Here is a 13,810-nt window from a genome sequence, read left to right on the forward strand (position 1 = left end):
AGAGTGCGCAATTAGAGAGCCTGTGACTGTCTGGGTAAGGTTTATGGCCAGGATTTTTGGCTGGGCATTGGGTTTTCTGAGGATGGGCAGAAAGAGCATTATCAAAGTGAGCAAGATCTAGGGAAGAAGCTCTAGCTAGATAGCATAGATTCAGAATTATGCCAATTCCCAGGCAAACTCAAATACATAGAAATGCAGTCCTTGGGTCAAAAGGAAGTAGAATGTAAGAAGTATAGGCAGGAAGTGGAGTACAAGATGGGTGGAGGCAAATGGCTTAGTCTGTAAGTCTTTACTGAGGAAGGTGAAGGATGAGGCAAGTTTCTATACAAATTCAAAAACCTGGGTGCTGGAGAGATAAAAAGGACTATTATTTTTCTCAAATTTTGGAAACATATAAATTTTGTAACCAAGTATATCAATTTTTCTAAGAAATAGTTTATTTTTTTCCTCTCTCATTTTCCTCTTCTTTCCTTTATGTCCTACTTAGTTCTTTAGAAATGAAACTACAGGCTGGGCGCGGTGGCTCACGCATGTAATCCCAGCATTTTGGGAGGCCGAGGTGGGCGGATCACCTGAGGTCAGCAGTTTGAGACCAGCCTGGCTAAAATGGCAAAACCCTCGTCTCTACTAAAAATACAAAAATTAGCTGGACCTGGTGGCACACGGCTGTAATCCCTGCTACTGGGGAGGCTGAGGCAGGAGAAGTGGGAGGCGGAGATTGCAGTGAGCTGAGATTGTGAGACTGCACTCCAGTCTGAGTGACAGAGCAAGACTCTGTCTCAAAAAAATAATAATATTAGAAATGAAATTACAGTTTTTTACTTTCTCTTCATCAGACACTCCTTACAGGACAAGTTCATCCAACTACGGGCTTAGAAGGTTCAGAGCAGAACTCTCTCTCACCAGGAAGTTGCCTCCAGAGGCAACAGCTAATTTACAACCCAAAGTGTGCCTGCTATGAGATTTCCTCCTCTCTGGAGAGTTTTCAGCCACCTTCCCAACCTATCTATGCCCATGAGGATGCCAATCTGACTGCCAAATAAACAAGGCATCAAAGTAAGTATGCACATCCCCCACCTGCCCACTTCCACCCCCTACCCCTTTAAAAGTGCCTGCTTTATGCTCCAAAAGTGAAGCTGTACCCTTAAGACAGGAAGCTATACTTCTTCCTCTAAACTATAACTGGAATAAAAAGTCACTTTCTTTATACCAGACCTCACTCATAATGAGAATTGTGTTTATTCTGCAAGAAGCAAGCAAGTGAACTTGTGCTTCTGTTACAATTTTGGTGGCCCATACAAGGAGTGCTGCATGTCCTGGGTGATGCAAGCCTGTCAGTCTGGTTCCACTACAAGGTAAGGTGTGGGGTTGTCTGTGAATGCCAGCTGCTCAAGGCTAGTGGACCTCACAATGGGAATGTCAGGGAACTTCCTAGCAGCTTTCAGACATATTTTTGTTCTGAGGGACTCTCCCAGCACAGATGTCTGCTGCCTCCAACAACTTTGCTGATATGAAGAAAGTTGCCTCTGAAAAAGCCAGCAAACTTTGAAACTGGGTAAATTGGTCAGAAGGCCCAACTGCCCTCTGCCTTTTTTGGAGTGTTGCTAGGGCCCTGCTCTATTTAAGACTTGGCTGCTAGTGACACCATTTGAGCATTTTATGCATTTATATCTGTTTGTATGTGCAGCGCCATAGGAGCTTGGCTTGACTTGGACTCAGTTGCCTCTGAAACCATTTTCAACTGGGGAGGGGGGTTCAGAATCTCACCCAGACTTCTTGATTGGGAACTCATTTGGAAGTATGCTGTTAGTTTGCGTGTATGAATGTATGACTTTATGTATGGGTCCTGATCCTTTTCTTTACTCTCTACCTCCAATTTCATCCTCCTGACTCTCTGGGAAAGCTATACACCTGGTTTACTGAGACTTTCCCTGAGGGAAGATAAATGAGAATGGTTGGGGGAGCTACCTTGCACTGTATGGTGGCTGGAAGATTCCTGAGTTTCCTTTTGGTCCCTTTACCTTTGTTTTCTCTCTTACAATTCACTTGTAAAACCTGGCTTCTGTACAGAGGCCTGCCAGACTGTGTCTTCCTCTCTCTTCTTATCTGCCTGCTGTAAATCCGCTGTTATTAAACTGCTGGCACTAAGACAGGACTCATTATTTGTGGTCTAACTAGAACGTAAACATTAGAAACTTGTTTGGAACTGAAGGAAAAAAATGGTAAAAAGAGTTTTGTTTTTGTTTTTTTTTTAACCACCATAGAAACTGCTTTACCCAAATTTTAGTGCACAGCTTTCATTGGATTATATGTTAAAGCAAAGTTAGACATGTAGATATCAAATTTCATCAAAGAATACTGTTTATTCAGCTATCTTTTATAAAGTGGTTAGGTTATTTTGATGAATGAGACTAATTAGATATTATTAGTTCAATGAAAGTACCCAGATCTTCTGAGTTATTGACAAAATGCCCATGTGTTTTACTTTAAGGTTCTTCCTTATACACCTCATGTTCTCAGGCTTTAAAGATGGTTAACAAGGAAATAACTTTAAATAATGACCACCTTTGTGCAGTATCTCAGTTTTCAGAAATAATTTAAATAAACAGTTAAAAATGGGAAAATTCAGTACATGTAAGTGAAATAAATGCTTTTAAGTAAACTTTTTGTATAATGTAAAATCTTAAAATCATTTTTGAATGCTTATTGAATGCCTAGGTCGTTTTCAATTGATAAAGGGTTAGTATATGGGAAACATGTTTCAAAAATTGTGGAATGGCTCTCGTCTATGAAATGCTAATATCTGATAGGCAGTTTAGGATTTATTTTTCCTAGGTTTACATAAAATATGCCAAAGAAGATGTGTCCATATTGAGAAAAAGAATAATTTTGTCTAATTCCAAAGTTGGAAATACTGGCTATTTGTCCTGGCTAAAATCTGATGCTAAAGGAATTTTTAAAGATTTTTTTTCCTCTGAGAACTCTGTAGTTAATTTCTAATTCAAACTTCTTTATTAATTTAATTAACTTTATTAAAGTTGACATATGGGCTATATGAGTACAAATATTGCTTTAAAGCCCCTTCTCTTTCTGTAAAAACTTCTCAGTCAATGGAATTCTGATTCTCTGTTTACTCCTGTCTGTTCCTCCTTCCTCTTGTATCCAATATTTTTCTGCTCCCTACCAGACTAACTTCTATTTGTATGTTTATATGTGTTGCGTGTGATGTTTCAATATCAAAATGCATGAAAGAGCTCAATTAATTGGCTTAAAAATAATAAGTGCTTAAATCAAACATATTTTCTCAGAAAAACTTAGAAACTTTAATGCCTTTAAGTGATGTGACTCTAATAAACTTTGAAAAACAAATACAGTTTAAAGATTACTGATAAAATAAAAACATCTTCAAAATTTAGGCATTTGGTCTAAGGGTAGGTCAGATACTGTTTGTTAGATGCTGTCAGGTCATAAACTGCTTCTATGACTTTTAATTAGTTGACTTCACTGTTTTATAGCTAGTAGATTCTAGTTAAGGCCTGAGGATGTATGGAGTTAGCTGGGTTCCCTGGCTAAACTGGGAAGAGTCAGACATTGTCTGTAGCTCCTTCCTTGTCCTGGTCTCTGCAACCTTATACATGGTTAAAAGTGCCTACTTTACCAGATATTTTACCAAAAATAAAAGTTTCTAAGAGTTAACATTGTAACATGTAATTGAGAGTACTGGAAAAACAGTTTTACAAGCAAGGTGTATAAAGAAAGTAGAATGCGTTTTGTTAAAAGGTTATAAGAAGGCATGGTAATATAATTTTTGTTAAAGGGAATGTAATTTTGCCTCGCTCAGAAGTTCTTAAAGATTGTCTTAATCTAGAAGAGTAATAAGAAAAATCTGAAGGTTTAAACAATTTGTAAAATATTTGTGAAAGATTGATCTTGTAAAACATATTCTGTGGGTATGAGAAAGTTGGCTAAAATTTGAAGGAGATTATTTAACTTCTCTGTAACATATATATTAGAATAAAAGCACACTGATGTGGTGTCAGAATCTGGGCCCATGTGTCTGAATAACAGGGTTTTCTTAGAGAATTGATCTGCTGGTTAACAGGAAATTATAAAGGGTTATAGGTTTATGGTAATCTTATCTTATAGTTAAACTAATTAAGATTTGATAGATTTGTTTATAAGGGTTTTGTTTTGTTTTTAGAATTGGTTTTAACATTAATAGCACAATAATGCAAAGGTAAAATTTGGCTTTCTCTTTTGAGCAAGATTTTCATGTAATATTAAAAGCTAATAAAGACTTTTGTTTGCCATTTGAATAAATGACAGAAAAAGAGGGTAGAGAGATAAATAAATTCAGTTGGCTTCATGCTGTCTTTATTGGGTTTTGTCTGAAAAGTGGAGTCTATCCTGTATAAATGAGTAAAGATTTTTTCCCTTTTACTTATAGTTACCAGGGATTTTATTTTGTAACAACAAGTGTTTAAACCTTTGATATTTGACAAACTTTCCAAAGTCAAATTCTAAATTAAGGCTTTTTAAAATTTTTAATCTGGCTAGCCCTTTAGATATTAGGTCCCCCAAGGTCCAAAAGAGACATATTTGCCTTATTTGGTATATTACAATCATATGAGAAACACTGTGAAATCTAAAATTGTGTTTAACTTTTTTTTGAATTATATTCATGTAAGTGGAATTTTTGTTTTGTTTTTCGGTTTTTGTTTTGTTTTGTTTTGTTTTGTTGTTGTTTGAGACAGGGTCTGGCTCTGTTATCCATGCTGGAGTGCAGTGGCGTGACCTTGGCTGACTGCAACCTCCAACTCCCAGGCTCAAAAAATATTCGCAATCTCCAATCCACCAATCCTCCAATCCACCTCAGCCTCCCAAGTAGCAGGGACTATAGGCATGCACCACCAGGCCAAGCTAATTTTTATATATATGTTATTTATAGAGACTGGGTTTCACCATGTTGCCCAGGCTGCTCGTGAATTCCTGAACTCAAGCAATCTGCCCACCTTGGCTTCTCAAAATCTTGGGATTACAGGTGTGAGTCACTGTGCCTGGCCCATATAAATATGTTATTAGCATGGGTTCCAACATGTTATGAAATTCCTATAATTCTGATATGACTCAGTATATTTTGTCAGTAATTGTTATGATTATTAAGTTAAATTGTTATATGCCACAGAGATGACCAGATTTTAATCACAGCTGTTCTCAGACTTTTTCTATCCATATATATTGTGATTTTACTGTGTTTCTTTTCAAAGGCAGTTTTATAATCAGCTATAGGACTCTGACAGGTGCTGTTGAATGAAGATTCTGATAACTTTGGAGATTGTGACATTATAATAGAGGAAAAACTTCCACAACTTCCATAGAAAGCTAATGTGTTCATGAAATCAAGCAGAACAGGAGTTATTACATAGCCTGAACTAATGGAAGATAAAAATAATCTTTTGGTGACCTTATTTGAAACATTGCTAATTCTTTTGTTTTCCAGATTTCAGAAAAATCTTTATTTCTTATGAGCTATTTTCAGCCTTTAATAATTTGGTGAAGTACACTCCTGTAAGCAAACTTTGGAGCGTATTTCTTTCTCTCGCCATAATTTCCCCAAAATTTGAAAACTATTTGTTAGTATACTTAATTTATGGCAGTACAGTTATTTGCATAAGATCAATAAGAATCTGCTTTCTTTTGTAACAGGGTGTCATTGGAGACACTGGTTATTTTACCAATGCTTTGACTGGAATGGCATACCTTCCTGTGTAAACAGACTGCTTTAAAGGACCAAAATTGACTTACAGAGCCAATTAAAAGCACGTGGAAAAAACTGGCCTTGTACTTTGTCTACAGAGACTTTGTACTGGGTTTCCTGCTTAGTGGTGAGTAAAGAATATTACTTTCTGACAGGCGCAGGAATCCCAAGTTATCTTGGGACCTCAAGATGGGAAAAATTTACTCAATCCACACAAGTATTTGCAGACACAGATAAATCCATAGCTGAGCTCAAGGCTTTACAAAGTTTAAACTGAAATTCCTTTTGTAACAAGGTTCCAGCAAAGCCAATTTTAAAAACAGCCTATATGACAAATAATTATTCTTGCTGTACTTTACGAATAGTCAGGCTAAAACTTATTTTGTAAATCAATTTGTCCTACTCTGATTTGTCTACCACCTTCTTCCTCTGTAACTAAAGATGCTTCGGGTCTAATATCTGAATAAACTGTGCCCAACATTAGCCTTTGTTCTCTTTTTCCGTATAAATGACTCATTAAAAATCTGTTTGCCTTCATCACATGCAGAGGCCTAGCCCATCTGCAATGCCACCTCCTGAGTGGGATGCAGCTATTTAAAATGATGCATTCTCAAGAACTAGACAGGGCTTATGACCACCTTCATGAGTATTTATAGCTCTTCCTGTAGCCTTTTTAAAACATATTTAGAAAACCTGTCAAAGTAGTTTGAAGTGGAGAAGCTGCGTAATTAAGACTGCTGTCTGTACATCACAGATAATTTGGGAAACATCCCAGATAGACCTGATATTCACCAACAAATCAAAGCTATGTCTGTCTCTACATTGTTGCTGGATCAATGGATAACATCCTGGTTCACATCAGAATCATCCTGGTGATGGAAACTGCTTATAACTTTGGCCTTAGTTGCAAAAATAGGAATACTTCTCTGCTGTGGATTTTACTGATGTTGCACCCTTTGTATGGGGATGCAAGATAGGTTTTCCCAGAGACTTACAGACCTCATATCATAATTCTCCAACAAATATCATGTGTAAGTCTGGGTACTTGTGAATATTTCCAACTCCAAATAAATCAATTTCATTATTACCCCTATTGACTATGTCCCCTTTCAGCTGGAAGTAGCCAAAACAAATATGATACCCAAATCCCATAGAAATGAAATGGAACTTAGCAGTGGGGAATTGTAATTCAGTATCTCCATTTTTCTAAGAGATATTTTAATTATATTTCTGTCTCTCTCTTCTTTTCTCTTTCCTCCTTTTCCCCACTTCCCACTTAGCACTTTAAAAATGCAATTATGGTCTTTTATCTGCTCTTTGCCAGATGATCCCTACAGGGCAAGTTCATCTAACTATGGGCTTAGAAGCTCCAGAGTAGATCTCTCACCTACCAGAAGGCTGCTTCAAGAGATAACCGTAGATTTATAACCCAAAGTATGCCTGTTATGAGACTTTCTGTCACTTGGAGAGTTTTCAGTCACCTTCACAACCTATTTCTGCCCATGAAGATGCCAACTTGACTGCCAGATAAGTAAGGTACCAAACTGAGTACATGGACCCCCCACCTGCTCACTTCTGCCCCTGTGTAGGCCCCCGTTTCTGCTCCAAAAGTGAGGCTGCACCCTTGAGGCAGGAAGCCTGTACTGCTCCTAATCTATCTTTGGAATAAAAAATCACTTTATTTATACCAGTCCTCACTCTTTTTAACTGGACTCTGTAAGTGGTAAGCAACTGAACCTGAGTTTTAGTAGCTGAATAATTTGAATACTTTAGGTATAGGTAATAAAGGGATAAATGACCACTGTAATGAGAATAGGTCTGCTCAGAACTTATGAGAAAGGAATATGCCACCATAGGACTCTGTGATGCTTGTGCAATAAGGCATAGCTTTGTGTGATTCAGAGAACAGGATTGGCTAGGAGGAAATCGACCTAAGCTCCTCTTCCCAGGACGCTTCTGTTGGCTTAAGAAGAAAGACAAAGACTTTCAAGAACAAGTTATATTTTAGATATTACCCAATGGGATCTTGGTATGTGGAGAGATTAATTAGGCTACATGGTAAGTATTCTTTGGAAATATAAACAGAGGCCCTTTGTTCACCCTGTGTCCTATTCTGTTCATTCTTCCTTTAAGGTTTAGGATCTTCAAAGTCTTTCTTTTTCTCTTTCTTTCTTTCTTTTCTTTCTTTCTTTCTTTTCTTTCTTTCTTTCTTTCTTTTCTTTCTTTCTTTCTTTCTCTTTCTTTCTTCTCTCTCTTTCTTTTTCTTTCTTTCTGTCTCTCTTTTTCTTTCTTTCTTTCTTTCTTTCTTTCTTCTCTTTTTCTTTCTTTCTGTCTCTCTTTTTCTTTCTATCTTTCTTCTCTTTCTTTCTCATCTGCTCTTTTTTTGCTTTAAGAGATGTAACATTTACTGAGTATACATTTAATATGAAATCATAAATATTCGTCAAAACTCAGGTCATATTGCTGAGGAGGTAAAAGTAGGGGCTGACAGGTGGGGTGTAGAATGTGACTACTGAGACAGCTCCCCAGTTGCCTGGGCTATGGTACTTTACAGAACCTATTCTTCAGAACTAGTACATTCTGCACAGTGGGATATTTGACCTGTCTATTATTCTTCTAGATGCTGGATAGTTTTTGAGTGAGGTTGAAGAGAGATGAGAAAGGTGAATTGAAATAGATGCCTAAAATTGAATTCTAAAATATGATAAAAGGGAAACAAATGTTTGAGTCTTTATGAATTTGAGAAAAATCAAAACTTTAAGAAATGTTTGATACCAACTTGAAAGACAATATTTTTTGATAAGTTATACATCTAGGAAGTTATACTTTTGAGAAATCTTAGCTCAGATGCTAAAGTCAATAATAAAGTTGAGGACAGTTTAAAGTTGAGGAAACCTGTGTAAGAACTCAGTGGGATATAATAAATCTGATTGATAAAAAGTGTTCATGGCCTAGTCTGAGATAAGGGTTAACTTATCTGGATGACCTTGTGGTAGAAAGAAGAATTTTGGAATGATTGAATAAGTGCCTGTGGATGGATATAAAGCTATTGAAAAATAAATTAGATAGTAAGTGTGGAATATGCAACATGGATAGTTTTGAGGGATTCCATTTCCAGATTCTGAACTTTCATTAACAATGTTTTTAAAACTGTCTTAGAACTGGCCTTCATTCACATTATAGGTTTTTGCACTTGGTACACAGAGGCACAATACCCCATCTATCTCAAATCTTACAATGTTAAGGTTACATTGACTGGGATGTAAAATCCTTTTGGTGACAAGGGGATACTGTGCAAGTGGTATGAATAATTTGGGGGAAGCTTCCATTAATGACTTTTCAAGCCACTCTAAACAATAGAACTTACAGATTTTGCCCATTTATATATTTTTCTTGGGTGAAGCTTACTCCTTATTTGAATGTACTGCATTATTTTCCTTAAAAAAACTTTATTGAGGTACAATTGGCATACAAAAGGCTGTATATTTACTCTATACAATTTATTGTCTTAGGAGACAGGTATATATCTATGAAACCATCATCAAAATTGATGCCGTAAATGTATTCATCACATTCAAAGCTTCCTCCATCTCCTTTTGCTTTTTTTTCCCATTTGTGGTAAGAGCACCTAACGTAAGATCTACCTGCTTAGCAAATGTTTACGTATATAATATAGTTTGTATTGCTAATCACTTGTTCCATGATGTGCAGTAGGTCTCCAGAACTTACTTAACTTGCATAAATGAAACTTTGTGACCTTTGACCAACACCTCGTATTTTCTCTTCCCTGCAGCCTGTGGTTTTGACTATATATATATATACATGAGGTATCAAGCAGTATATTTTTGTGTCTGACATTTCACTTAGCATAATATTATACAGGTTTATCAACAAAGATGCTAAACAAGAAAGCATGTAAAAGTATACATCTCACCGCTATAGGTAAACAAAAACAAACGTGTGATATTGTAATGCATTAATGGTAACACTTAAAATCAGTTTTAACACTAGTAAATAAATTTAAAAGACAAAAGTAGTAAGTATAACTATAACCATAAAAATTTGTTAATGGAAACAAAATATAGAAATAACTAAAATCTAACATCAAGTACATAAATTGTGGTGAGGGGGAGTCAAGTGTAGAGTTCCTGTATACAATTGATGTTAAGTTGTTATCAGCTTGAAACAGACTGTTAGAACTATAAAATGTTTAATGCAAGCCACATTGTAACCACAAAAATTATATAGTAGATACACAAAAGATAAAGAAAAAAATGACAGCACACCAATACAAAACATCATCAAATCACAAAGAAAACTAGAGAAGAGAGGAATGAGAGAAACACAAAACAGAAAAAAAAAATTTACCAAAGTGACAAAAGTAAGTTCCTACCTATCAATAATTACTTTGAATGAAAATAGACTAAATTTCCCAATCAAAAATCACAGGGAGGTTGAATGAAGTAAAAAACAAGACCCAATTATGTGCTGTTCACAAGAAACTCACTTTAGATTTAAGGACACAAAGGCTGAAAGTGAAGAGATAGAAAAAGATATTCCATGCAAATGGTAACCAAAAAAGAGCAGACGGGGCTATGCTTGTATCAGACAAGTGGAACTAAAGTCAAAAAAGTACTGAATTCCTAACAACAGAAGCTGTAGAATCCACTTACTTTGGTTCTTTTAAACTAGTAAGTCATAATGGGGGATGATTTTGCTCCTCAGAGGACATTTGGAAACATTCTCGGAGACATTTTTTGTTGTCATAAGTGTGTGTATATGTGTACGTGAGGAGGGGGAGGGAATGCTCCTGGCATCTAGTAGGTAGAGACCAGGGATGCTGCTAAACATATCACAAGGCACAGTCCTCCCTTCCCTAAAATGTCAGTAGTACAGAAGTTGAGAAACACTGTTTTAAATGTAAGTGGAATACTTTCTGAAATATTGCATTTTTCAAAATGCAGTAGATAAAATCATCATACATAAATTAATTTGTTATTCTAGTAAAAGTAAGTATTTTATTGCATGTTATAAAATGTTTAATGTATTCTATCTTTTATTTCAAAATAAACTCATTTAAACGAGATATAAAGCAGGTATCAGCTTAATGATATGAGGAGAATGAAGGTTGTCCCTCTCTTTTTCTGGAATAATAATTTTCCTTTAGAGAGTATAGTGGATCACTCCCTCATCTCTATCAGCAATTTGTTCAAATTTTTTTTTTATTTTTAATAAGGTCCTCCCCAACCACAGTATTGAAACTACGATCTATCCTTCACCCACTCACTCCTATCTCCCTTCCCTGCTTTATTTTTCCATATTATTTATGACCATCAAATATAAGGCCTATTTTACTATTTTATTGTTTTACTTACTTTCTTCCTCCTACTAACATTAGCTCCATTACAGTAGAGATAGTCTCCTGTTTTTCTCAAAGTTGCATTCCCCAAAACTAAAAAATACTTGGCACAAAGCAGGTACTCAACAAATATTTGTAAAATGAATGAAAAATTACATTTCAAATGGAAGAAAGCTTTTAAAAGAATTCTAAACAGCCGTTGGATTGTAGAAGACAGTGAATAGGAAATGGACATGGGAGGAATATAAAGATGATGGACTTTCTCTTTCAGGTTAATGATGGAGTATGGCTGAGCTTGATAGCCAGTAGATGCCACTCAGAATTTTAGATTATGCAGTGACACTGGACCTGCTAAGGACTGAATAGTGAGTAACAAATGATCTAGTGCTTATGAACAGGCCTAAGAGAAAGGACAGACTCTGAAATGAAGAGAAACATTGGTGATAATATAGGGCTAAGGGATAGCTCTGGAGAGAATTAGTGAATGTTTTACTTTAGCAGGTAAGTCACATGGTTTGAATTGACACTTAAAATATATCCAAATTTCAGCATTTGTAATCAACTATTTTGTATACTGAACAGGAAATATACAGCCCCTGTGCTGACATGGTTGTGAATAACAGACCAGACCATGTAGTAACAGGTTTATTGATAACCAGGCTATTATACGGAAAGAGGTAGCTCTATAACAAGTATTCCAGAATTCATTGACAAGGGGAAAAGCTGTAGGACAAGCCAGGTGACAAAGGCATTTCATTAGTAATGGAGTAAAAACTTAAAATTTGGAAATAACTTGACAGTGTGTGACGGCCCACTCAGAATAATTTGTGCAATCTATTATCCAGTAAAGGAGAACCATTTGCATACAGCTTCCTGCTTTGAAATTTCACACAACCAAGCTGGTTAGGTAAGACACACTTTTTTGTTGTGGAGTCATGGATGTGACTGAAGAGGCTGCCAAGGTCACTTTTTCTGGGAGACTCTCATTGTTCGATTGATTGTTTGATGGATTTATTCAATCAATCAGCAGACATTAATTAGAAACCTATTCTGTACCTCTCAACAGTGTGTCAATGCTTAAGAACCATGATTTTAAATTTAGAAAAAGTTGGACCCAAATCACAGCTCTTACACTTAACAACTAAGTTCTTTGAAAATGAGTTAACTTCTGCATTTTGGTTTCAACATCAATAAAGGGGAGTGAATCATAGCTACCACGTATCTTGTTAGAAGGTTTTTCTTCTTTTTTTGGCATTGAATAATTTATTAGCAGATCTTTTTATTTTTCTTTAAAGAGTCTATTTTTTCTTTTTTAAATTAAATTTTATTTTATTTTAAGTTCCAGTATACATAGGCAGGTTTCTTACATAGGTAAATGTGTGCCATGGTGGTTTGCTGCACCTATCAATCCATCACCTAGGTATTAAGCCCCACACGAAGTTTTAAGGGGGATATCGTGTATACATTTTGCACACACTGCGCTCAGTATATGCATCAATATTGTTTTGTTCTGCTTCACTGAGAGAATATAGATACTAGGGAGAGTCCTGGGGACCACTCCACAAGTGATCGATAGGTAGGGCTCAGAAACATTTTTAAGTACTTAAGTGCTCTCACTGAAAGTGAAGACAAAATCTTCAACTTCAATGTGAAATACTAAGAACTGTGGATGGTGAACACGTTTGATAAAAGAGGGTATGTTGTGTGTTTTTGAAGTCTGTGCCAAAAGAGAAATCTTCACAAGATAAGCTATGTGGCTATATTAAATAAAGTGAGCTGAGACTCTTCCTTGTTGAGGAAGTGCCACATGTTAGCTAGTCACTACTGTAAGCCTCTGAACAATAAAACAGTTCCTCTCATGCCAGCTGGCTATTTCCATTTTGGGGCTGTGTATTCTCTATGGCTGTCTACCTGTCTCTAGCTCTAACTCTTTCTTTCTCTCTATCTTATTAATTACTACAGTTTCAACCTCTATTATTACTGGCCTTTTTTTTTTTTTTTTTACAAAAAAAGTGTACTTTTGAAACATTAAACGAGCCCAGGATACATATTATTATTTTTTTTTTTTGAGACGGAGTCTCGCTCTGTCGCCCAGGCTGGAGTACAGTGGCGCAATCTCGGCTCACTGCAAGCTCCGCCTCCCGGGTTCACGCCATTCTCCCGCCTCAGCCTCTCCTTATAAATGAACAACTTATGGATGGAATTAGAGGCACTGGGGATTAGAATGACCACTTCTTACTAGAAAAACTCCAAACAAACAAACAAACCCTAATAACGTGGAGCCTTGATATTTTGCCGTAGAATGTCCCGGGGGAAATAATCTGGAAAAAACCGGGAGGAGGCTTTAATTGGCACTCAGATTTTTAACATAGCTACACTTAGTTCCCTTACGGAAGTATTGGATGAGAGGCTGCCTATCGAGTCTTGGTTTGAATATGGCTGGCTTTCCAGTATTCAGTTGTGGAAACTCACTGACAATCCAGCTGGGAAGGAATAGCTTACCTACTGCTAGGGGCTATGTTGGTTGCACAGTTTTTAAATGGCTTTGAAGTAAACACCAAAGAACAAGGAAAAAAGTCATAGTAATAAAATAAAAGCTACTCTTCACACTGGAAATATGTACTAAGCCATGTGGCATCTAGGGTTGAGAATAGATAAATCCTAAATCAAGGTAATAAACCTTCTGCTTGTAC

Source organism: Nomascus leucogenys, chromosome 22a (genome assembly GCF_006542625.1).
Source record: "Nomascus leucogenys isolate Asia chromosome 22a, Asia_NLE_v1, whole genome shotgun sequence".
Lineage (NCBI taxonomy): Eukaryota > Metazoa > Chordata > Mammalia > Primates > Hylobatidae > Nomascus > Nomascus leucogenys.